The sequence below is a fragment of the Microcaecilia unicolor genome, chromosome 6 (assembly GCF_901765095.1).
Source record: "Microcaecilia unicolor chromosome 6, aMicUni1.1, whole genome shotgun sequence".
Lineage (NCBI taxonomy): Eukaryota > Metazoa > Chordata > Amphibia > Gymnophiona > Siphonopidae > Microcaecilia > Microcaecilia unicolor.
Genome location: NC_044036.1, coordinates 274,505,984 through 274,528,150, shown reverse-complemented (window position 1 = coordinate 274,528,150; position 22,167 = coordinate 274,505,984). Strand labels below are relative to the sequence as shown.

The following is a 22,167-nucleotide window of genomic DNA, read 5'->3' as shown; positions in this document are numbered from 1 at the left end:
GAAGAGCCCAAATGCAGTCTTTGTGAAACTCCTGAAGAAGGCATCTGTCAGCACTGTTTATGCTCTTTGGCAACCCACCGCATTGTATGGTTTTAGGAATTCACATGTTTATATATTTACCATATTAGTGGATATGATTATTTTTGTTAGCAATTTGTTATAGTCATCTGAACATCTCTTCCTGGATTGCTTTTTATGTTGCAGAAAATGCTAAAGTGTGTGAAACTGCTGTATTGACTTCATCATACTGCTTCTGTTCTTGAGAACATCTAGAAACATATCTTGTCCCAAAACACACATTATTGAAAGAACAAATCCTCGGTTGTTCTGAGCTCAGTTGATACACATACAACCTCTTACCAGGTGTAAAGCCAGACCCTTTGGATAAAGCATCTTCTAGCATGTTCAACAGAAGAGACACTGACAAGTATGGAATGGGCAGATGAATCACGTTCTCAGCTTCAACTTCATTATTAAGTAGCACCTCTGTAATTCTAAAATCAAATCAGAAGAGAATTTGAATCAAGCTCATTGTGCAATGCATGGTATGCGTGGATTCTAGAGAATATATAATTCTGAATATTTCAGCAAAGCTGTACTTAAAATCTTAGTTCAGTCTTTAAAGAAAACATCCAATGTGTCAAAGTATAAACGCTGGTTCAGGAAATATTGGAGCTCAGTAAATTTAAAGAATACAAGAACCTATCATTCATTCTGGTACATAAAAGAAACTCAAATTATTACTACTATGATTGCTCCTGCTAAATACTGGAAATGTTCCACACCTTTGAGATGAAAGGAGTCGCATCCGAAATTATACATACATCAACAAGGCTTTTTGTCAATGCATTTGACTTATGAGTAAATTTTTTTTAAATTTGCACTTCAGTTTTCAACAAAGATATAAATCTTTGACAAGAAATCCAGATTATTAAACAAGCAACTCAAATATTATACATTCAATGAATGAAAAAAAAAATTAACTTTAAACCCAGTCCACATTAGGTCAGGAGATCCAAGAGTAACTAATCCATGAAAAGATGGATATTTTAAAGAAATAGGTAAAGAAGCAATTATTAAGAATCTTCTCTTCAATCAAATAGACCTGAAATCAAACAGTAACTCTAAACATTCAAATAATGAAAGGTCAAATAGAGATTACTCCTTTTTCCTCAAGAAAAAAATCTCAAAATATAACATTTATAAGGAAATCTAAGCTGGAAAGCATCTTTTAATCCTATTACAGAAAGACGCAACTCCAAAAACTTCTTCTGTCTAGATTGCATCTAATTAGGGGTCCTTTTACTAAGGCGCACTGAAAAATGGCTTGCGGTAGTGTAGGCGCATGTTTTGGGCATGCGCCGATCCATTTTTTAGTGTGGCGCCTGTAAACAAACAAACAAAAAAAAAGGCCTTTTTTTTGCTGAAAATGGACATGCAGCAAAATCAAAATTGCCGTGCGTCCATGTTGAGTCTGAGACCTTACCACCAGCCATTGACCTAGCAGTAAAGAATCCAGGTGGTAATGACCTGCTTGTGTTCATTACGCGCGCCCAAAAATAAAAAAATTTTTTCGGACGCACGCCAAAAATGAAATTAGCGCAAGAGTCATGTGGTAGTCGGGCGGGTTAGTAAAAGGGCCCCCACGAGACATCAGGAAATACCTGCACTTTTTCCACCCATAAATAAAGTATCAGGGGTCTTAAAATATAGTCTCAGAATTGAGTCTCTATCCTGATGGAAAACAAAAAACAACAAAAGTGTAGCCCTGGTAGTCACTGTTCTTTCTGAATCTGATAACGTCAATATATCTGAGATATTTAAATCCACAGGAGGTTCAGAAGATCTTTTTTTCAGTAGAGGTCACATAGCAGCCTCTGGAAACTTCAATATTGTTTGTAAGAAAGTATAAAATAATTCTCTTGCTGAAGTTATCCGAGTCTGGGGAAAACTAAACAATTGCAAATTAAGTGCCCTTTGCATGTTTTCCAAGTTCTCTATTTTCCTTAATAAGATGGACTTATCTTGTAGCAGCAAAGTTTGTGAGGATTTTAAATCAATAATAGCTTTGTCCATCAAATCAGTTTTAATAGTGCAGGAATTAAACTTAGACTCCAACTCTAGCAATTTAGTTGAAGAGGCTACTAAAAGAGGAATAAATGAGAAGCAAGCAGTGTAAACTCAGCCTCCAAGAATGTATCCAGAGTGACTGTCAGGGGCTTCACGAACAGCTTCAGAGGAGGCACAGACACCGACGAGGCAGACAGAACCTCTGTTGCTGATGGTAATGCTCCGGATCCCATCTCCTCCGTAATAGTCGGATTCCCAACCTTTAACTCCCCCGAAGGTCATGAAGATGGTCTCACAAACGCCGCAGTTGTCATAATTCCACCCGGTCAGCCTCTCAGCATTCTCCACTACGCCGAATCTTCCAGCGTCCTCCATTACCAGCGGGGAACAAACCTAGTCTACATGTCAGGGAATCGGTGGCGTTCCAGGTCCTCACGGGCTTGAGAGTTTGCTGTCCAAGCTGGGGCTCTTTCCCACGCCAGAAGCAGAAATGCTCTGCGTGGGAGAGAAGACTGCAAAAGATGTAATGGCGGTCTGTCACATTCTGCCCTCTCAGTTTCTCCCTGTGCATAGGCATATCGATGAAGAGCCAAAAACCATAACCAACCTGGGAGCTCCCGATGGTGATCTTACTCCGTTTATTTATTTAAAAGAACTGGGCAACCATGTTTAACTTTTCTTGCTTAGAATTTGATTTTTTTTTTAATTGACTTAACCTTATGTTTCTCTGGGAGCAATTTCTCCAACCAGTCAGAACATTTACAGATTTTAAACAATCACTACTATTTATTTGTATCACTCTCCAGTAACTTCTCTTTAATTTGAGCACTGTTCAAGCTCACCCTCAATTAAGAGTTCTTCCCACACAAGGGACATATATAGCACTGGCAGTATACTCACAAACAATTCAGAACAGCCAGAGTCTGTTCACTTTACTTGCATGAAGCTAGAAAAAGCAAGAGTGCTATGGTACTGATGAGAATGAATTAAAAATCTCTTCCTTGATGGGACAAGAGACCTAGAAGATTGTGTGTACTCCACCTATTATTTAATCTAAATCCCTTAATTCTCACCAAAATATGTATGCAATAATATCAGATAGGAGAAAAGATTGGCTTCGTAACCCCTTTAAGGGCATATAAAAAGCCTCACATGAGCTCCACCATCATCGGTCTAAAAACTAGACCGATGATGGTGGAGCTAATGTGAGGCTTTTCATAAGCTTGCTCTACAGCGCTATTAAATGTAAATATTTTTGATACTGTTAGTTCTATTTGGTAGGTTTCAGTTTGCTATTTCCATATTTACCTTATTGATTGTATTTATATTTGTTTATTTTACTATCATGCTGTTAACAAAATTGTAAGTTTTATGTTAAAAACTGTACCTGCTGTATACTGCCTTGGGTGAATCTCTTCATAAAGGTGGTTAATAAATCCCAATAAATAAGTTATCAGCAATTTTTGGGAGGGGTACTTGTGTCTCCCTTTGGGAATAAAAGCATTCTTTCGTTATTAGCCATTGTGGTGTCAAATCTGGCTCCCTGATCAACTGGTTTTTGAAGTTTGCCGTGTCTTAGTGAAGGGATGTTCATGTTTGACCAAAATGTTGCTCACGCCATCTAGGCCAGGGCTCTTCCAGTTCCAGCTCTTTTATCTTTAGTTCAGGTTATATTATAGCTATAATGTTTGTCTGGTTCCAAATTCTCTAAGTCATTCTGCTTCTTGGCTGTACTCTACAGGGTCCTCATATAATTTTCTCCAGAATGCTTCTGTTTTAGCTTTGGTTGATGGTGTTTTCACTGTACCGATTTATTTTCCTCCAGTTCTCTGTAGAACTGTGTTGGGTTTTCTATAAATAATTTAATCTCTCTCTTTTCTGTTTTTCTCATATCTCTGCAACTTTTGTGTTTCAGCTGTTATTTTCAATTTATTAACTGAGCATATAAATAAGATTATCTTTCATTAATGTAGCATGAATCAATTTGATGTTTTGGATCTTCCGAATCCTAAACACAAAAGAATTCTACAGAAAGAGAATGAAACCAAACAAACTTAGCAGTGCTTAGATGGCAATTCCAGTAATTGGGAAGCAAAGCCAGTACCGAGCAGACTTCTATGGTCTGTACCGTGATCGTGGCTGGACATTTTTGGATGAGATGGAGTGGGGCTTCAATAACAACTTCAGTAGTTGGCCAAGTGCCAGGCAGATTTCTACAGCCTGTGCCCTGAAAATGGCAAGGACAAATCAAGATATATATTTGACAACGTTCTATTTTAGGTATACACTGAGTTGTAATCTGTATGTCATACACTTCCTTAAACAACCGTTATACTTTGATACATGAATCTTTATTGAAAATTCAACTCAATTATTATCATTGTCATCCATATATTTTAAAACTTTACAACACACCATCAGACACACCTCACTCTTACCTTCAGCCACACAAAACAAACCACAATTATTAACTTCAAATACAATCCACACTTTCCTACCCAAAGATAGTATTACTAATTATACGTATTAAGGAACAGCTCATTTTCCAAAATAATGATAGTCTATTTTCAATTTATACTCCACATAAATCCATTGTTTATCTCTTATATAAGGGTAATGTTCTCGCTTCTTAATCAAATTATCTTCATAACATGATCTTTATACTCCACACCTTAACCTGAAGTTTTTTTTGAAGAGTCTTTTCAATAATGCAGGTCCAAACTTACTCCTCTCAAGACAACTTGCAATTTGTAATCCACATGGATCTGTTGTGAGTTAAAAAGTCCGTTCCTTTTCATCAAGTTTTCAGAGATGTGGGCACCATCTTCATATACATGGCCCAAAAAACGTCATACGTTCTTGTCACTTCAATAAGTAATAACTGGCTTCATTATGGTTTCCTCTGTTATGGCGATATCTCAACCTCTACACCATGACCCTATATGCACGTTTCGCTCTGAGCATCTTCAGGGGTTGTATACTCTAAATGAACAACAATACAACATAAACTATCTGTTCCTTTTTCTCATATCAATAAGTTTTATATACAAAACTAATCAAACTTACCAGCTACCCAAAGGTTGTTGAGCACTCGAAAACCAGCTGCTCGTGAAGACGCAAAAAGGTGGATGCCCATGAATGCATATTATTTATACCAGGAACCGGGAAGATATATATTTGGACAAATTCCTGGAGAAAAGTCCATAGTATGTTATTGAGATGGACACGGGGGAAGTCACTTCTTGCCCTGGGATTGGTAGCATGGAATGTTGCTACTAATTAGGTTTCTGCCAGGTATTTGTGACCCAAATTGGCCACAGAAGCAGGATAATGAGCTAGATGGACCATTGATCTGAATCAATATGGCTATTCTTATGTTCTTATCTTTGATGATCTTGATCTTTTTAAATAAACATCAAGGACACCCCTGCTCACATTTTATTTTTTTTCTTTAATACGATTTTTCCAAGAAAGAGGAGTTGTCTTTTTTTCCTCTGGCCATGTGTCCTTGGCTGGCCGCAAAGTACTGTATTTGGTTAAATTTAGTAATAGCTACAGGTTACGGCCTTATTCATCTTCATTATTATATTCTTAACATCTAGAGTAAAGTTCAACTTGGGTAACCTTTCTGCCTCCTGGAACTCAGCATATTTATCCATGTCTAAATAGGCCAGCAGCTCAACTGCTAATTCCTATACCTCTTTCTCCTGCATTTCTTCTTCTTTCTCCATTGATTTCTGTTCCTGACCTTCATTTATCATGCTCTCTTTCATTTCTGGAATGCCTGTCTCTATCGTCACCTCATTTATTACAGATACCTTCCCTGTTCCATCATCCAAGAGCTGTGGCACTGCTCCTTCTGCACTCCTCATTGAATCCACTCTGTCTTGTTTCCCTTTCTGCAGTATCGCTTAGCTGTTTTAGTAATAGCAATACATTATCTCCTTTTTGTCTTCAAGAGTCCACGTAACAGTTTTAGTCCTCATCTTTTTCATTAGTTCTTATGGCTTATTTCCTTCTGCAGTGAGTGCAAGAACAAGCTCATCGTGGCCTATGACTGCATCAGTGATGTCATCCTGAAGTTTTCCGCTGTTACCACCAACATTAGCCCTAGTGCTTAAACCAGAGGTGGGCACCTTCTTATCCTGAGTGACGTGTGACCAATATGTAGCTCTTTCTTTTTCCTTCCTACCATATTTTGACAGTAGTGCCTCCTGACCTCAGTAGTGTACTGAGATTTGGTATAGATGTTATACAACAGGGTCAACATGTGAAGGAATCCATCAACACTTGGGAAGAAAAAGCATTCCCTTCCCTTCAAAGATTCACATCAGTTTTCCTGGAAAGCGGAGGAAGCAGATGCTCAACAACTGCCCCCCACCCCAGTCCCTTTCTCTCTCTCTCTCAAACTCCCATCCCCAGTTTGGCATGTCTCTCACCTCGCCTCCTGCCCCATGCTGTGCTACAATGCCCCCCAAACTTCTGTATTTTTTTTTGTCTTGTCAGTCTGCCACCATGTAAATTCAGTTAATTGTTTCCTGAGATTGTAAACCACTATTTTATTTAGGTATTACACATTTTTGATATACCTCGCTTTAATTCAATATTAAACAGCAACATAGTACACACAAATGGCATGAAAAAAATGGACATTAGCTAGGCCACTACAGTTAGAGTCTAACAGAAATCTTAAATACTCACAGAACAGACATTGCACCCAAAGTAAGTCAGCAGTAATGATTACAGTTACGGCTTTTATATTCAGCTATTTGCCAATGAAGGTTCAAAGTTAATTACAAATGGAAGAAACTAGCTCATTAATCTATGATAATTACAAATGCATATATCTATCATTCACTTAAAATATTCTTAAATTGTAAGTATGAAATCTACCATACCAATATCATCAAGTAAAATGATAAAATGGCCCACTCCTAAGAACAGATATTCCAAAGTATATTATAATAGTTTATAGAGCTAATTATTAATATCACTTGGAATATTCATAAAATATATTTTAAATTCCACCATACAGTGTCATCGAAGAAAATATTGAAAATGTCACTAACTTACCCTTCCGTTTACAAAGGCATGTTTGTGGCTGCCGATGCACCAATGCCTTACCAAATATAACCCAGCTCTCAATATACTTCAATCTACCTCACCTACATTTATATAAGAGGATCTAAATCCACTTGTATAGGATCCTTCAGACTTCCTGTCACCATCAAACAGGCTAATAACGTGAGCCAGGCACTTTCATGATGGGCAGGTATTCCTCACTTGATCCATCTCAAATTTTAATTATTTAATTATTTAAGTATTTTCTCTTTAAATTCTGTGCAACCTGGAGGTTTAAATCGAGAAATCGAATGGATGTCAGTCATTTAACATAAGGGGAGGAGTTAGAGATTGGAGCTTTGTGATTGGTGCCAGTAAATCAATGACGTTTGAAGCGGGAAAAATCTTGATTTAAACAGCTAGAACGCCGTGGCCATCTTTGAAACAAGATGGAGAAAACAGTAAACTGTTTCCAGACCTGTTTGAGGTAATTTCTTGTATAAATTTAGGATTGAGGATTGCTGAAATGATAAAGATTAATACATGTCTTTTTTCAATCTCAGGAGATTTACCTTGATACAGCACTAGGTGCGAAACATGAATTCATGTCGGTGTATTCTCCGGGATGAATATTCAATGTAATCGTTTTTGAAATGAAATGAAAGAAGAAAGATAAAGCGAATATTCAGCATTGAGTTAAGTGCTCTTTTTGATTTAATTTGTTTCAATTTTGCACTGATTTTATGAAATATAAGAGAAAATAATTAAAATTTGAGATGGATCAAGTGAGGAATACCTGCCCATCATGAAAGTGCCTGGCTCACGTTATTAGCCTGTATGATGGTGACAGGAAGTCTGAAGGATCCTATACAAGTGGATTTAGATCCTCTTATATAAATGTAGGTGAAGTAGATTGAAGTATATTGAGAGCTGGGTTATATTTGGTGAATTATAGTGAAGACCCCCTCCATCAAGTTTGGATTAATAAGGATACCATAGTGAGATGCACCAATGCCGACACAGCCCAACCAATTTGAATGGGTTGTGTCGGTATTGCTGTCCAGCTTTGTAATGAGCGGGGGGGGGGGGGGGGGGGGATTTAGAAGAAGCACATATTTACGAAATAAATGTGTTTTAATTGCTTTTGTAAATACCTTGTAATTAGCTAAAAACCTGATTTCTTTAGGCAAACTGGATCCATTTTTTTTGCAGCTTGGTAGGGAAATAAAGCTGAAAATTTCCGTGAATTAATACCCTTGGGTTGAGGAAACGATATACAAATTAGATCAAGGCAAGCATGGGAAAATTAGGTTCTTACCTTGGTAATTTTCTTTCCTTTAGTCATAGCAGATGAAGCCATTACGTATGGGTTATGTCCATCAACCAGCAGGGGAGATAGAGAGCACTCAAACTTTCACAGTGCCCTCTTGGCCAGCTAGCTCCACAGCCACTTCAGTATTTGAAGCTTCCAAAGCAGTATGGCAAACCGCAATGGGAATCACAAGAGCTTTCCTCACAGCAAACGATGGCCCATCACAAGGGCATGAACTCATAAAGGAGGGAATGCACATCCTCCTGGAGGGAATAAACTCATCCTCCTTATTGTATAAGTGGAGGGGAACACACGCGCCTCCTGGAGGGAATCACACATCCTCCCAACACACTGGAGGGAATGAACTCATCCTCCTATTTATAGAACTGGAGGGGAACACACGCGCCTCCTGGAGAGAATCAACACATCCTCCAAAAAAACATGCTGGAGGGAATGAACACAGCCTCCTAAATTTAAACTGAACATGAATCCTGCAGATTGTTTTCCAACTTTCTCCCAAGGAAGGAACTTCAGGAAATTAGAACAGAACCTGAAAAACAGATTCACAGCATACAGACAATCATCCAGGGAGGGCTCATGGCTTCATCTGCTATGACTAAAGGAAAGAAAATTACCAAGGTAAGAACCTAATTTTCCCTTCCTTGTCATCAAGCAGATGAAGCCATTACGTATGGGATGTAACAAAGCAATCCCTAGATAGGGTGGGAACAAGCCACACCACGCGCTAGCACTTGTGCACCAAAACGCGCATCCCTCCTGGCAGCCACATCCAGCCTGTAATGTCGGGCAAAGGAGAGCTTAGAAGCCCATGTTGCTGCACTGCATATCTCTTGAAGAGAGAGTGCTCCAGTTTCAGCCCAAGAGGAAGAAATCGCTCTAGTAGAATGTGCCTTAAAGGCTACAGGCGGAACCCTGCCGGCCAGCAGATAAGCTGAAAAGATAGTTTCTTTGAGCCAGCGGGCAATAGTGGCTTTAGACGCTGGAGACCCTCTGCGAGAACCGGATAGCAAAACAAACAAATGATCAGAAGTCCTGAAAGAGTTAGTAACTCGCAGATACTGCAGCAGAGTCCTGCGCACATCCAAAAGGTGCAGCTGCCCAAAAGATTCTGGAAACTCTTCCTCTGAAAAGGAGGGCAAGAAAATAGGCTGGTTTAAGTGAAAGGCTGAAACCACCTTAGGCATAAAGGAAGGCACGGTCTGAACCGTGACTCCGGACTCTGAAAACTGCAGAAATGGGTCTCTACAGGACAGCGCCTAGAGCTCTGACACCCGTCTCGCCGAGGTAATGGCCACCAGAAAAACGGCCTTCAGTGTCAAGTCTTTCTCCGATGCTCGCCGAAGCGGCTCAAAAGGAGATGCCTGCAGGGTTTTCAAAACTAGCCCCAGGTTCCAAGCTGGACAGGGTGCTCGCACTGGAGGTCGGAGCCGAAGCACCCCTCTAAGAAACCGTGCCACATCTGGGTGAGCAGCCAAAGACACGCCTTCCACCTTACCACGAAGGGAGGCCAATGCTGCCACCTGCACCCGCAGGGAATTATAGGCCAAGCCTTTTTGTACACCTTCCTGCAAAAAGTCCAGAATCGTCGAGACAGGAGCCCGCATTGGAACAATGGCTCTGGAATCACACCAAGACTCAAACAGGCACCAAATCCTGGCATAAGCCACGGAAGTGGACCGCTTGCGGGCTTGCAGGAGAGTGGAAATAACTTTATTGGAATAACCTTTATCCCTCAATTGCGCCCTGTCAATAGCCATGCCGTAAGACCAAAGCGGCCGGCGTCCTCCATGGCTACCGGTCCCTGAGTCAACAGGTTCGGTACCAGAGGTAACGGCAGAGGAGCCTCCAGGAGCATCTGTCGGAGGTCTGCATACCAAGGTCTCCTTGGCCAATCCGGGGCGATGAGGACCACTTCTCCTTGGTGCAGCCGAATCCGCAAGAGCAGGCGCCCTATCAAGGGCCATGGGGGAAACACATAAAGTAGACCCGGAGGCCAGGGTTGAGCCAAGGCATCCAACCCCGCCGAGCGAGGATCTCTCCGTCTGCTGAAGAAGCACGGGACTTTGGAATTGGCACTTGTCGCCATTAGATCCATCACGGGCTTGCCCCATTTGGCACAGATCTGCAGGAATACTTCGTCTGCCAGATTCCATTCTGCTGGATCGATCTGATGCCTGCTCAGATAATCGGCCTGCACATTGCTCTGACCTGCAATATGAGCTGCCGACAGACACTGAAGATGCAGCTCGGCCCAGTGGCAAATCAGTTCGGCCTGCGCGGCTAGTGCTCTGCACCTTGTTCCGCCTTGTCGATTTATGTAGGCCACCGTTGTCGTGTTGTCCGACATCACTCTGACAGCCAATCCTTCCAGGGTCACTTGAAAGGCCAGAAGCGCCTGAAACACCGCTTTCAACTCTAGGCGGTTGATGGACCACTCCGACTCCTCGGGTGTCCATAGACCCTGGGCATGCTTCCCCTTGCAGTGTGAGCCCCAGCCCTTCGGGCTGGCATCTGTTACCACTAGGCACCAAACGGGGAGCGTCAGCGGCATTCCTCGCCGCAGCATGCTGTCCGAGAGCCACCACTCCATGCTGAGACGGGCCGCAGGGAGCCAAGTAAGTCTGCATTGGTAATCCTGAGAAATAGGAGACCATCTCCGGAGTAGGGAATACTGTAGAGGTCTCAGGTGCGCTCTCGCCCAGGGTACCACTTCCATCGTGGCTGTCATCGATCCCAGCAGCTGGACAATGTCTCAAGCTCGCGGGCGGGGCATCCTCAGGAGCAGACGGACCTGATTCTGAAGCTTGCACCGCCACTGCTACTGCCATTTGTTTAGCCGAAGCTCTGACAAGGTCATAAAGGGCATCAGCCAGAAAGGACAAGGCCACCTCCATCCGCGGAGCCACATCCAAGAAGGGCTCCGCTCCATCTCCGGGCTCAGCCACTGCCTGTTGCAGCCAAGCTAGGCAGGCTCTCACAGCATAACAGCTGCATGCAGACGCCCGAACAGTGAGACCTGCAATTTCAAAGGACCGTTTCAACGCTGTTTCCAGCCTACGGTCTTGAACATCCTTCAGGGCAACACCTCCTTCAATAGGGAGGGTAGTTCTCTTTGTCACCACAGTGACTAGGGCATCCACTGTAGGCATTTGAAAACGAGCCATATGTCCCTCACGCAGAGGGTATAACTGCCCCATAGCCCTGGAAACTCTCAAAGGTCCCTCGGGGTCAGCCCACTGAGCCGAAACAAGCTCTAGGATGGAGTCATGCAAAGGGAAGGCCCGAGCAGCTTTCTTGGTACTAGCCATCCTGGGATTACCCAAGGAGGCCATGCCACTGTCAGGATCTTCAATCGAGAGGGCCTGCAGGGTATCTGAAATAAGCGCTCGCAGCTCATCATGGTGGAAAATCCTCACCGCGGAGGGATCATCCAGATCCTGTGGTAAATCCGCACCTGACTCTGGTTCCTCAGACCAAGAACGTCTGTCAGAGTTCTCCGAAACCTCACACCCTGACCACGGGGGGGGGGGGGGGGGGGGGGGGGAAGGTGCACCACAATCTGAAGGGGAATTAACCTGCGCTTATCTTTAGGCCAAGCATCCGGGAAAAAAAGCCTCACTGGGCAGTCCCAGGCCAGAATCCATCGGGGGGGCAATCAGAGGAGCCTCAGGCGACCCTTGAGGAAGGGCTCTTTTCATCATGTATGCTTTATGCAGCAAAAGCACAAAATCCGGGGAGAAAATCTCACCCTGGGCACCCAAATCCTGTCCGGTGCTAGCCACTCCTGAAATAACCTCATCTCGAGGTGCCCCACCCGGCTCAGGTCTCTCCGTGTCCACGGGGGCCGCGCCATGCGGTGTAAGCAAAATGGCGCCCGCTGCCAGCTCAGAGCGGGAAGAAACATCGCTCGCCATGCTCGGGCCGGCTCCTACGCCAATACAGCACGATTTACCGAGCCCTGCTGCTGATTTGCGCTTGCCACAAGTGGAACAGCGCTTTACATTGTCCGCAGCCATCGCCGAAAAACGGCGGTAAAATCCAAAATGGCGGTTTTGCGCCAAAATCGCCCCGATCGCGGGCCCACCCCGGAGTTGGAAAACACTCTTACCTCAAAGGATCTAGTGTACAACTACGATCCTGCTGAAAATCAGGTCAAAAACCTCTGTTCCAGCGTCTCTGCGTTTAAAAACGTGACGCAACTTTTTTTTTTTTTTTAAGCTGTGAGGAAAGCAGAGGTATTGAAGACTCCGGAGGCTCAGATGAGTGGGAAAGGCAGGGAAAGGGCGAACCTATATGCCTGCATCCACTGTTGGTGGGTAAGGACAGGGAAAGCAAGGCAATATGTCCACATCCACAGAGGTATGGGTAAGGCAGGGAAAGGGCTAACCTATGTGCCTTTAAAGTGAAGCTGCTATAGCCTCCAACACCCCGGTTAACAACTGGCAAGCCAGGAACCACCTCCCGGCAGATTTTTCTGGAGCTCGAACAAGCTGCAGCCACCCTGCTAAGGGAGATAGAGAATACTGAAGAGGCAGTGGAGCTAGCTGGCCAAGAGGGCACTGTGAAAGTTTGAGTGCTCTCTATCTCCCCTGCTGGTTGATGGACATAACCCATACGTAATGGCTTCATCTGCTTGATGACAAGGAAAAAGAGTTTATCCTTGGTCTACAAATAAGCTGTAACATATACTTAGGGGTTACATAAGTACATAAGTATTGCCATACTGGGAAAGACCAAAGGTCCATCAAGCCCAGCATCCTGTTTCCAACAGTGGCCAATCCAGATTACAAATACCTGGCAAGATCGTACAAAATTTTAAATATCCATGAATACAACTTATAAAGTATTCTTGTCTCCAACAGAAGCCATTGTAGTAGTACAGAAAATGGGGTTATCCTGTCAGACATTTACAAACCAAAGGTTAGTTGAACTGCTATATTTTGAACTGTTTACAATTTTTTCTGTAAAGTTTTAGAAATGCCCAAATAGACAATATTCCAGTAGTCCAAATTAGTATTAGCAATTAAACTACTAAAGTTGGCTGTGTATATTAGCACCAGCATCTTTCAACTAATAAAGGGCCCCTTCTACAAAGATGCACTAGCGTTTTTAAGCACATGCTAAAAATTAGTGTGCGCTAAACACCAAGATGCACATGGGAATATAATGGGCGTCTTAAAGCTAATTTTTAGCGCGTGCCTTTGTAAAAGAATGCCAAAATGACTTCTCATTACTAAACTGCCACAAACATTTATGAAGCTACACCTCACTATGGGAACTGCAAAGACTTTTTAGAATAAAAAGAAAACTAGTTGTCTCTTCTCTGGTTGTCCATATTTTATAAGGCACAACTGATATAACTGGAAAAAAAAATTAGGGACACACACATACACATAGCTTGTTAAACAAATCAAATATTGTACATTAGATGACCTTATGAGACTGTGAGACTGGGCATCCAAATGGCAGATGACATTTAATGTGAGCAAATGCAAGGTGACACATGTGGGAAAGAGAAACTCAAAATATAGCCACTTGAAGCAAGGCTCCACATTAAGGGCCCTGTTTACTAAGCTGTGCTCTAGGTGTGCTAAAACTTAGCGCACACTAATGCAAGACACACCCATATATCCCTATGGGTGTCTCTAGCGTTAACGCTAAAATGTTAGCGCACCTACAGCATGGCTTAGTAAACAGGACCCTAGAAGTCACCACCCAGGAAAAGGATCTAGGTGTCATCATTGATGATACATTGAAACTCTCTGTCCAGTGTGCAGAGGTGGCTAAGAAAGGAAGATAATGTTAGGAATTAATAAGAAAGGAAAAGGAGAGCAAGATGGCCGACGAGAGCAGACGTGTCTGAAAGCGCTCCGCACTTACCAGATCGTTCGGCGGTGTTGCAGATTCCGACCCCTGAGTGATTATGGGGAAACGGAAAGGAAAAACCAGTGTGCCGGCCTCCTTGGCCCCTGGGAATGTTCCTGCTACTCGGCAGACGGTTCTGGAGCAGTTCGGGCTTCAGCCACTGGCCACGCGGTTACCAGCTTTGGATTGTTCCGCTATTTCATCGGCGGGACACAGCGTAGAGGCGATCTCTTTGAGCCCACCGGCGACCACAGCGCCTCCACAACCCGGAAATAGTATGCAGTTGGCGAGGGGTGTTGAGGGAACGCCCGAAGTGGAAAGAATCCCCCAACCCCAAGGAGGCCACGCCACAGCGTTCTCCCCAGCGGTGAGTGAAACGGAACAACAGAGGGGTATGGGTACATCCACCCCCACTCCAATGGGCTCTATTCCGGTGATGTTGGATGTGAGAAGACCGACTGTGGTAACTTTAGAGAATCTATGGGATGTTATTCAGGGAATGAATTCTCTACTCTCAAAGGTAACCAATTCCTTTATTGAAGATTTGTTTAAATTGAAACAGTCTCAAAAACAACTGACTGAGAAAACTCAGAGTCAGAGTCTTTAAGGACTGAACTTTCTAATCTTCAGAATTTTGCTGGGGTTGTCGTTAAGGATAGAGAAATTCTGGAAAGAAGGCTAGAGTTCCTCGATAATCAGGGGAGAAAGAATAATTTACGATTTATTAACTTTCCTAAATCACCATTGATCCCAGCTTTGGATATGCTTCGTAAATATTTCAAAGAAATTTTAGGAGTTCCTCGATAATCAGGGGAGAAAGAATAATTTACGATTTATTAACTTTCCTAAATCACCATTGATCCCAGCTTTGAATATGCTTCGTAAATATTTCAAAGAAATTTTAGGAGTTCCTCGATAATCAGGGGAGAAAGAATAATTTACGATTTATTAACTTTCCTAAATCACCATTGATCCCAGCTTTGGATATGCTTCGTAAATATTTCAAAGAAATTTTAGGAGTTCCAATAGAGGGGTTTCCCCCTATTGTACGAACCCTGTATATAACTGGGAGAAAATTAAACCCTCTGAGTCCTCAACAACAACCTGAGATGAATTTAACAGAATTTCTGGAAAATTCTATGGACTTAGTGTCGGAAAGGACTACCCTTATAGTTTCCTTTGCACTTGAAATGGATAAGATGAATATTTTCAAACTGTATTTTAAGCATTTGAATGATAATTTTCTTGGGGGTACCGTCAGGATTTATCCTGATTTGAACAAGGACACTCAGGCCCGTCGGCGAGAATTCTTGAGTTTAAAGCCAAGAGTTCTTGCAATAGGGGGAGTCTTCAAGTTAATTTTTCCTTGTCGTTGTATTTTGTTTTTGAATACTGTGAAATATATATTTACGGAACCCAAAAAAATGAAAGATTTCTTAATTGCCAAAGAAAGTAGTCAAGGACTTTCCCAGAACTCCCAATAGAGTGAAAATACGCTGATGTACTCCGGCTGCTGATATCCGCATGTCCCTGCTTAATATTTGTTCTTTTTTTCCTTTTTGTAGTATATTATACCTTGTATCTTCTTGCTCATATATAGTGGTCTAAATAATGGGTTATTTTTCCTATGTTAGAATTGTGATTTAATTTTGTTTCCATATCTTACATTTATGTAATAGATGTATCTAAATTTTAAATGCAAATAAAAAAAAAAAAAAAGAAAGAAAGGAAAAGAAAACAAAACTGTGAATGTTATAATGCCTTAGTATTCAAAGTGCAGTTGCACAATGGATTGATACAGTGTTAACATTTGGTCAATGCATCTCAACAAAGATATATACCAGTATTAGAAAAGGTACAGCGAAGGGCATCGAAAACGATAAAGGGGATAGGACAACTTCTCTATGAGGAAAGGCTGAAACAGCTAGGGCTCTTTAGCTTGGAGAAGAAACAGCTGAGGTACGTTATGATAGAGGTCTATAAAATACTGAGTGGAATGGAATGGGTAGAGATAAACAGCTTGTTTACTCTTTCCAAAAATACTAGAACCAGGGAACACGTAATGAAGCTGTAAGTAGTAAATTTAAACAAACCGGAGAAAATATTTCTTCATTCAATGGGTATAAAACCCTGGAATTCGTTGCCAGAGAATGTGGTAAAAGCCGTTAGTTTAGCAAAGTTAAAAAAAGGTTTGGATAATTTCCCGACAGAAAAGTCCACTGCTTATGTCAAGGATAAGAAGCATAAAATCTGTTTTACTGTTCTGGGATCTTGCTAGGTACTTGTGACCTGGATTGGTCTCTGTTGGAAACAGGATACCAATCTTGACTGACCTTCAGGCTGCCCCTGTTTGGCAACGCTTATGTTCTAACACAGTAAACGATGGACAGATTGGACAATACCAGGCATTATGTGCCCAACAAGGTGGCTAGAGTTGTACTCAGGGCTGTGGAGTCAGTACACCAAACCTTTGAGACTCTGACTATTCTTCTACTGTCTGACCCCCCCTCCCCACTACTAAGTATCGTAAATTAAGAGAAATTTGATTTATTACAGAAACATAGGAAATTTCTGTGTGTAAATAATTAGGACTAATAGACCACAAAATATATTTATTTGAAGTCTAAACAAAGAACCTGAACAAAACAAAAAAGCTGTTAAATGAAAAATATGCAATACATGGTTGTAAGTTTTTATTTTGAAGCAGAAATTGGCAACGGTACATTTTTACTGACTTTACCTATACAGCTCCTAGTTGTATCTGCACCCCTCTATGTTCTGTTTAAAGTATGAAGACCATTTAAGTTTTGCTTTGATTCCAACTTAATTTATCTGCTTTTTAGTCATGGATCAAAAGTTGCAAAACCTATAACTACAGTCCTCACCTAAGAAAGTAAAAGCAAAAACATAGATTTTTAAAGGACAGTTTATCTTTGTTAATGGAGAAAAGAAAGAAGGAAGGAAGGAAAAAAAAAAAGAAAGGGTGACTAAAATGATAAAGGGAATAGAATGACCCCTTCCCCCTACCCCATGTAGAAAGATAAAGAGTTTAGGGCTCTGGCTTACAGAAGAGATGACTTAGGAGAGATATGACAGTGGTTTATAGAGTAGAAAAGGCAGAGTGAACTGCTTATTTCCTCTTTCCAAAAATACAAGTACGGGGGGGGGGGGGGGGGGGTAGGCACAAAATGAAGTTGCTAAGTAATATATTTAGAATAAACTGGAGAAAGCACTCAACATATAATTCAGTGGTGTAGCCACAGGTGGGTTTGGGTGGGCCTGGGAACAGCCATTCTGGGCTCAGGCCCACCCAGCAGCGGTGTACACTTGACAGTCAGCATGGGGGAAGCAAACTTGGCTCGGCTCCCAAGATCCTGCATCTCCCTTTTTTCCTTCCTTAACAAGCTTCTCTCTTCAAAGGGTTGGTGGGCAACAATTCCTACACGCTGCCTTCGGTTGACCTGGAAGCCTTCCTTCTGCCCAGGCAGAAATAGGAGGTCAGGGAGGGGGATGATACAGTAGAAGGAAGGCTTCTAGATCAGACACAGGCAGTGTGTAGAAATCGCTGCCCCCGCCAGCAATCCTTTGGAGATAGAGAGAGACTTGTTAAGGGGGGGGGGGGGGGGGGAGAGATCCAGACTAGGGAGCTGCTTGGGAGAAAGGAAGGGAGATATGCTAAATGGGGGAGGGGAGAAATGTTAGACATGGCACAGGACAGAGGGAAAAATGATGCATGGAGGATGGGGGGGGGGAAGAGAGAGAGAGATGGTGACATGGGATGGAGAACAGCAAAGGAGAGATGCACAGGAGGGGGAAGGGAGCACGAAATATTGCATCCAGGAACAGAGGGAGAAATGTTGGACCACAGGGGAAGAGAGGTAGGTGGGAAGAGAAAAAGGGAAAAATGATGCATGGCGGATGGGGAAAGGAAGAGAGTCATGTTGAACCCAGGGTGCAAGGGACTGAGTGTGGGGGGGGGGGGGGGGAAGAGAGAGAGAGATGGTGACATGGGATGGAGAACAGCAAAGGAGAGATGCACAGGAGGGGGCAGGGAGAGCGAAATATTGCATCCAGGGACAGAGGGAGAAATGTTGGACCACAGGGGAAGAGAGGTAGGTGGGAAGAGAAAAAGGGAAAAATGATGCATGGAGGATGGGGAAAGGAAGAGAGTCATGTGGAACCCAGGGTGCAAGGGACTGAGTGGGGGGGGGGGGGGAAGAGAGAGATATGGTGACATGGGATGGAGAACAGCAAAGGAGAGGTGCACAGGAGGGGGAAGGGAGAGCGAAATATTGCATCCAGGGACAGAGGGAGAAATGCTGGACCACAGGGGAAGAGGGGTACGTGGGAAGAGAAAAAGGACAGGAAGATGCTGAGAGTGGAAGGAACAGGGAGATATCAGGTTAGAGAGAATGAGGGAGCAGATGCTGAACTAGAAGGGTGGAGGGAAGAAGATGCTGGGAGTGGTGGAACCATGTGGGAGAGGCCAGGGTGTGTGGGGAGGAGGATTGAGAGGAGGATAATGATTACAGGGGGTAGAAATATGGTAATGGGGAGTAGATTAAAGGTGAAACAGAAAGCTAGTGGGTGAGAGGAGATACAAATTTGATAGGTAGCTTAAAAGTTAAAAGGAGAATGGTGAGAAAGAGGATGAAATTTGAGTGACCAGAGGGGCAGAAAAGAAAATGGGAGGAAAGAGCTAAAAAGGAAAGATCAATATGTCAGAAGAAGGTGTAATGAGGGAATGGAACAAGACAGAAGATAAGAGATAAGAGAAAAGACAAATGGACAGCAGCTGCCTGGAGAATTTTAGCAGAAGACAAACAGGAAAGCAGAAAAGACAAACTGGAGCCAACAAGATGGAAAAATAAAATACTTGACAACAAAGGTAGAAAAAAAAGCATTTTTACTTTAGTAACAAAATATATTAGCTTTGGGAAATGTACATAGCAGATGTCTTTGTACTGTGTTCACTAGAAAAGTAAATGCTACTATTTGGGTTTATGACAGGTACTCGTGACCTGGATTGGCCACTGTTGGAAGCAGGATACTGGGCTAGATGGACCATTAGTCTGACACTTTATTAGACTAAGGAGAATAGAAAATATTCTTCAAATTACCAGCATGTTGAGCACCAAAATTGATTCAATGATCAAATAAGTAGAAGACATGTCACCGTTTGTATTTAACCATCTCCAATAAATTCCCTAGTCTTAAATACTTTTATTTCCTCCCTTCCCCATACAGTTGCCAATTCCCCTCTCAGGGTATAAAAGTGACTTTAATAATAGTGCAGCAAAGAAAAAGGAACTCTCATAAAACATTTGAAGTTAGCTTGTGACCGATTCTCAGAATTCCACTAAACCACTACATCAACAACAAGAATCACTGAGCTTTTGTTGTGAATTAATGCCCCCTTAACACGCTTCTAATCAGCAAATGGAAAGGCTTCATTTTTTCCAATTTGTATTTCTCTGGTGTAGATACTTCCTAGGATTAAAATCACCACTGATGCAATACATGATTAAGGTAAATTATACAGGTACAAAAACTACAGGCATGGGAGTTCCCTACTGTGAAGCCTATGTAGTGAGTGAAACATTGATCTATGTACGAATGGGGTGTGGCCACAGGAATCACAGAGGTTCAATGGTGCAAGGAATAGTGAATGTAGGGGCACTAGTTCTTCTTCTCAGTGTTTTTTCTAGCAAAAAAAGGTGCCGGTACTCAAATGCTAGGCCACCCTTCAAGGGTGGGGTGATCACTGAGGGACCCACCCCATAATAGCCAGGCGTCCTGCAACAGTCACAGAATCTATGACAAGGCAGCACTGGTGTGTAGAGCCTGAGCGCTTTCATTAAAACTTGAGGTCCATGGGTCAATAATGGAAAAGGTGCCGGTACTCAGTTCCCCAAAGTACCCACTCAAAAAAAGCCCTGCTTCTTCTACACATGCAAGGCTGATGAAAGAAAGAGGGGGGAAAAAGACGCAAGCACCTCTCCAAGCAGGAACTGAATGTCAAATGATTAATAATAATACTATCTTCCATCAATCTCCGACGTCGGCATGTTTCCTGCATGAATTACCTCCCTAATTATAGTGACTAAATATTGAAAACCGTTTTGAGAAGCACGGGAATGCCGGGGGAGGGGAGATGGAGCATTAGATAGGTGACTTTTTAAAATAAAGATTCTAGTCATTGCAGTTTTTAGTATAGAACTGTATTTAAACACCATAATAAAATGACTGTGCGTGTATATATAGACAATATACACATACAGAAATACCAAATCACACGCTTTTGGCTGCCTTCTCCTACTCACATGCCGAGCAGCCTTCTTCATGCCCGACCGGGGACCCCTCCCCCATGGTCTAGCATCTCTCTGTGTCGCTTCCACATTTCCCCATTCAGCCCCCTCCTCCCCAGCCGCGGTCCTGTATGTCTCCCTTGCTCTCAAACTCCCCATCCTCCCACATCTTACCTTTAAACTTGTCTTTGACATCGCCAGCAGCCGCAATTCGTTTAGGTTACCTGCCACAGGCCCCTGGACCGGAGCTTGCCTTCCCCCAGCTCCCGCCCCCTCCGACACGACTTCCTGTTTCCGGCGGGACGGGGCAGGGAAAGAATGAAGGTGCGTCACAGAGGGAGTGGGCGGTGCGTCGGAGGGGAAACAGCTAACCGGTATGAATGGCTGTTACTGATCTCAGACTTGAAGGAAGGAGGAGAAAGAGGTAGAGAAGAGAGTCAAACCTAGGATGGAGGTCGTACTACTGCCGCTTTGCCTCAAACAGCACTTACAGATGTTGATACATCGGTCTTGCTTCGACTTTGTTGTTGTTCCCCCCCCCCCCCCCTTTGTTAGGATTGTTTGTCAGCTGCCTGGAGAAAGGGCGCAGGACTCGTCCTCGGAAATACCCAATGAAAGAGCTCCGAGAGCTGGGCCTGGTTTTTACCTTGTTCCCCTAAGTTTGCGAGGCCTCACATACGTCTAGTAAGTGGTATTACGAGCCTGCGAAGCGATTCCTGGATTCCTGCATTTGACTCGCGCATTTAAGGACTTGGACGTGCACTTTATGTTTTAAAAATAGGCCCTATAGTTTAATTTTACTGTTGTGATTTTTCTCTCTTATTTTGATTTTCATAAAGTATTTTCTTTGTAAGCGATACGTGCTTACATGTGAAAATGGCTATTTGATGATGAAGCGTACGTACGTTCCCCATTGCTTCTCCCATCTTTCACTCTATCTCTTCTCTGTGTGTTCTATACAAGGAGGGTAGATTGAGAACAGGAGACGGTACGAGGCTATCTATCCCATTTCTTATGTGTGGTCCATCTGTAAAAAGTCAAAAGCTGTTCCAGTTAGGCAGTGCCTTTAAAAGGTGGAGCACAAAAGATTTTTTTTTTTTGCTTATTTGATAGATGTGTAATTTAGTTGAAAGGTTCCCATATGTAGATATAAATGGTATGAAGTAAAATCGGAATATTACTAAAACAGCTTCATAAATTATTGTAGCTGATGGAAACAGCACTAATAAAAGCTGTATTTTGAGCTCATTTTTCTACAGTTCTATACAATGCAGTAATACACATTTCAGTGAGGATAGCCTGTTTACTGATGGGTTCATCCTAACTGTTGTTGTAATCTGCCTTGGGAAGCCTGGTGTTATAAGTAAAATTAAACTCTCCTTTCATTGGGGTACATGGAATCACATCTTCACCTCATCTCTCTTGTATAATTGGATTATTCTCTTTTGAGCATCTTTCAGGAACAAGTGGTTTTTATAGGTCAAAATAATAAAAATAAATCTTTTCTTTCATGCAGATCTCATATTTAAA

The 22,167-nt window shown here is 42.6% G+C and overlaps 1 protein-coding gene across 1 annotated transcript in view; it reads right to left on the bottom strand.

Moving 5' to 3' along the window:
- The window catches only part of ZBTB43 (zinc finger and BTB domain containing 43), a 56,671-nt gene extending 35,774 nt beyond the window's left edge, over positions 1-20,897 (bottom strand). Inside the window, exons 1-2 of the mRNA XM_030207491.1 lie at positions 20,812-20,897; positions 361-494 (exon numbers count right to left, since the gene is read on the bottom strand). The gene's annotated coding sequence lies outside the window, so the exon portion shown is untranslated. The remainder of the gene's footprint in view (positions 1-360; positions 495-20,811) is intronic.
- Between the last annotated feature and the right edge of the window lie 1,270 nt (positions 20,898-22,167).